The sequence below is a fragment of the Balearica regulorum genome, chromosome 9 (genome assembly GCF_011004875.1).
Source record: "Balearica regulorum gibbericeps isolate bBalReg1 chromosome 9, bBalReg1.pri, whole genome shotgun sequence".
Classification (NCBI taxonomy): Eukaryota; Metazoa; Chordata; class Aves; order Gruiformes; family Gruidae; genus Balearica; species Balearica regulorum.
The window spans coordinates 2324184-2328690 of record NC_046192.1 but is presented as its reverse complement, the minus strand read 5'-3'; the positions used below and the strand labels follow the sequence as shown (position 1 = coordinate 2328690).

General features: G+C 42.9%; 1 long non-coding RNA gene across 1 annotated transcript; it reads left to right on the top strand.

The window, feature by feature from the left end:
• The first annotated feature begins 105 nt into the window (after positions 1-105).
• Positions 106-1474, top strand: LOC142602986 (uncharacterized). Its single transcript, XR_012836855.1, has 3 exons — positions 106-447; positions 578-745; positions 1340-1474. It is a non-coding gene; the product is annotated as an uncharacterized LOC142602986 (long non-coding RNA).
• The last annotated feature ends 3033 nt before the right edge of the window (positions 1475-4507 follow it).

Here is a 4507-nt window from a genome sequence, read left to right as displayed (position 1 = left end):
CGGCCCTTCCCCGGGGCGGGACGCGACGCCCAGCCCGCGGGTGCCTTCCCCGCCCCGGCCTGCAGGGACCCGGGGACTCCGCCTGGGATTCAACGTGCGAGTTTCCCCTCGTGTTACGCCTCCTCGGGCATCGTTTTACACCTAGCCCCGCAGTTCCGTGCCGGCATACCGGCGGTAACCCCTGCGTGGGAAGGATGTCACGGCTTGCTGGGACGCAACATGCTCCTGGGGTTTGAATGGAAAACATCCGTCACAAGGGCTGGTCCTGCTTAAAACTCCGCGAGAGGCTAAGGCCCGTGTGATTTTCTTTAATTAATACAGAGAAGCTAATGAAGTGAGGATTTATCTCTATTATAATCAACCCTGTTTTCAGCACGAATCCAAAACATTGCCCCATACTAGCTACTATGAAGAAAGTTAACTCTATCCCAGCTCAAACCAGGACAGGTAAGTTTTGCCATGCTGTAAAATCCTACTTAGAAAATTATCAGTTTGTAAAAAGAGCTAAAAGATAGAAAAAAAAAAAAAAGTTTCTAATATTACAAAATGTATCCTTTGCATGAAAATGTAATACAAGGGAAAGAAAAGGTTCTTCAGAGGGAAAATTTCTGGACATTGAGGAACTGATGACTGTTTGCATGGATCTGTGGTGGCTGGTTGCCCTGCGCTGTGAGCATCCCTGGTACAGGAAGCGATTCAGAAGACATGAGGCGGATGCTCCAGGAGCATCTGCTCACAGAGCTGGGTAAGGTACATATCAGAGCCAACCCCCACACCAGGGTGAGTCTCCCAGTAACTCCCCAAAAACCCACGAGCAACCAGACGTGCTTCTCCAAGGTGCAGGTGTGTGATGAGGGTGGTGTTTAATCTGCGGGGTGCAGTTTATCCTAATTAGCTCATTGGGGAAAGTTGACTTTGCTTGAAATGTTTTTATAGCTCTACAATCTCTTTTTAATATCTCTTGGTCTTTAAATGTCAGCCACTGGGCAGAATGGCTACAGCTCCTTCCCCGGGTCTGGAAAAGGTACAGATAATTTTAGAACTTGATTTATGTGTACAGAAAGGTCCGTACAAATATATAGTCTTCACTTACTGCAACTGCTGCCTTTGTTGTTATTGCTGCTGTGGTGGGTCAGTACAGCTTGTCTGTCATTTGTTATGTTAAAAAAAAACCAAAAGGCATAATACTCTGCAATTTGCTTGTAAAACTGTGTGGTTTAGGAGTTTATGAAAATGCTGTAAACTATGCCTTGGCGGGCTAACTGATCTGTTGTATTTTTATTAACCAGAATGAAACCAAAGATCACTCTAAGTTGTACTTTCTGTTGATAATTTACAGATCTATTTTACTTGTCATTTAATAACAGAAGTGCTATAGTGCTGACAAAACAGGACTCTTCTGAGCATCAATAACCACAGAAGAAAGCAGTTCTCAGGAAAAGAAAGCTCAGTGACTCTACAGAGTCATGGAAAGGCTCCAGTTTAAGGTTTATTATTGTGAGCTTTATGGGTTTTTTTTCCTTCCCTTAAAGATAAATAGAGTTGGGTAGTGAGAAGAGGAAGTGCATTTAAGTGGAAAAGCAGAGAAATTTTAAGTCTTCAGAGCTTTCTGTGAAGTATTTAATCCGTCCTGTGCCAAGTTGTACAGGGGCCTAAGCATAAATGCAACTCCCAAACCAATGGAGGAAGACGAGTGCAGGGCCCTGGGTTAGGCTGCTGGCTGGTTTTTCTCTCACAGCAGTCTGATCCTGAGCACAGGCAGCCATGGGAGAGGGTTGAGGTTGTCTGTTGGTGCACTTAACCTTGACAAAATGTAATCAAGATGGTCAAGTTTCTTTCTGTAAGCTTTTGAGAAATTCCCCAAAAGTTTGTACAGGTCTCCAGCGCAGAGCTTTCTCTAGCCCTAGGCCCGCCAAAAGAAAAGATGCCTCGCTGTACGAAGAGAAATACAGCTAAACCTGCATATCTAATATTACTCATGTCTTCATGCTCTGCTAGGGGACAGCTTTACTCTCATTTGTCTGAGGCAGCTGATGCCATTGCAGAAGTAAACTAGGATTATGGTTGAGGCTTAACTTCGTGTAGGAAAGTTTGAGTAGTAATGAAAGGCTTTTCTTTCAACAGGACAAGGCAGACAGTGAGGCAGGTTGTGGATATTCCTCTGGGTGGTGTTAGGTTTTGTCAGCCCTTTGATTTGTAAAATTCGTAGTCTTTTGACTACATAGTAGAGGGTAATGCTCAGAAAATGTACCTGGTGCCCATTCCAGCTCCGGAGAAAGGAGAGGCTTCTCAAAACAGGAATATAAAATCCCTAGAGACTCCATTACTAGAGACGGAAAGGAGGGATATTCACCAAAAGACAGATTTCAATGAATATGAAAGTGCTTTGCCTTCCAACCCTCCTGCCCTGCATGTGCTGTGGTAAAAGCAAAAGAACCCTGCAAGTCTGTCAAGTCTCCTACAACCTCCTGGGATCATCAGCCTTGTTCAGGAAGTGCTGAATGATGCAAATGAGTGCTTTATTTATAAGAAGCTCGGGTTAATTTTTATTAAGGTCCTTCAGAAGATGCAGCTTAATTTGCTACAAATGTATTCATACAGAACAAAAAAATCCTGAAAAATGATTATTTGACTAGTTGCACAAAACATATGTTTCTGACCCCAGAGGTGTTTGAAAAGAAGAGTCTGCAGCGATGTTCCAGCTGCAGGAGCAGACTATTTCTGCTGAAACTACCTCTGAGGAATATGGAAGGTCTAACTAGCTGTGTTGTACAGTCTGAGGTGAGGTTTTGTGCTAAAACCCAGGATCACAGTGCTGAGAGGGGTAGGAGCCCTGCAAACTTACGTGGTTTTGACAGCAGCTAAATTCACCAACAACTGTTTTCTGCTTTCCCTTTTCCAGCTACGACTTTTTCAAAATTTTTTTGGCTTAAAAAATATATGTATTTAGCGTAAAAAGAGCTATTGATCTCCTTACCTTTACAATCTTTTGTCTGGTACATGGTTCTCTGATCCTGGCTAATACCTTCATCTCTGGTAAAAACCAGTATTGGTAAACATCTGATCATAAAATAATTTTCAAAAGCTCAAACACACTTTGCTAACTGTAAGGCCCTTTTCTAAATTGTCTCCAAACCCAGCCTTGCAGAGCCTCAGTGAGCTGGAGTTCATCGCCTCGGGGCTGGTACATACAACTCTTTGAAAGGCAGAGCTGGACTAAGTGTGGTAACTACATCTACAGAACAAGGCATACTGTGGGCTGTAAAATATCATCTTACTCTAGAGTTTAAATTTCTGCTGAAGAGCCTCAGCTTGTTTTAGCAATGGAGGTTGTTTTAGCGTGATGGGATAAAGACATATTTAAAAACTTTTCTTCCTTGCTGGGTATCCTTTGAAGCGTTTTCCTTCTTTAGTAAAAAAGGTTTTAAGTGTCTTGGAAACTGTACCTGCTGTTCTGTCTTCTAGACCAAGACTGGGTATAATTACACGCATAATGAAATTTGTCACTGTTAATACGTACTTAAAACCAGGGCTGTAGGTGGAGAACAGTTGTATATCCAACACTGCACTCCCCCTTAGAAAGAAACAGCTCATTTTCTTTTAAAATGTACATGTGCAGCTGTGGAGAGGGACACTCCAAGCAGGACAACTTTGTCTTACTGAGGCTTACTCTGCTACTTGGCTTCTTGAAACCAAGAATTACCCCTCTAAAACTCCCCACTGCATCAGGTCTGTTATGTGTGTATATATATATATTTTAACATCCAGACCCGCAAAGACAAAGCCATTGAGTTTAGCACACACAAAGCTGCTGTAACGTATTTGTTAGCAATGTACAAACCCACAGTATTTCCTATTGAGCGGGTGCCCTGGTCAGTATTTATTTCCCTCTGTACTACTCCCACATTTCAGATTTAAACTGTCTAAAAAAAAAATTACCGTTTCAAACTGAGGATCTTGAGTTCTCACTGCCAGAACAAAGTATGTGTCGGTTATTTTTAATAGTCCGAGCCCGTATCATGATTTTTAAGCTCCGATATTTGCGTGGTTTCAAAGCAACACCTCCTGGCAAGCCGTGGTATTGCTTGGGCAAGCAAAGTGGCCTTCTTCTTGGGTTGAGACAGGGGAGAACAGCAAGAGCAGAGCAATCTGCAGCCATAGTCCCTCACTGCTCGGTGTGCACATTGCAGTCTGATTGACGTGGCTGTTACGGCTTCCACTGGAGGAGAAATAAAAGTGCGGAGCATGCTTCAGAATTTTTTCAATGAGAGCAAACATAAGCACTTAGTGCTGTCATACATGTATCACCGTCTTTTTTTGTTTATTTATACTACGAGTGCTGGTTTACAGTGGCCACCATCACCAAAAGCAATGCAGGGCTTTATCCAAAAAACTGTGAAGCTGACGAACAAAGATGTTTGCGATCATCCCCGCAAATGGTAATAAGGACATTAGAGTTCACCTTTTCCCTCTTAATTTACTCCCTTCTCTAACCCAGCGTAAATCT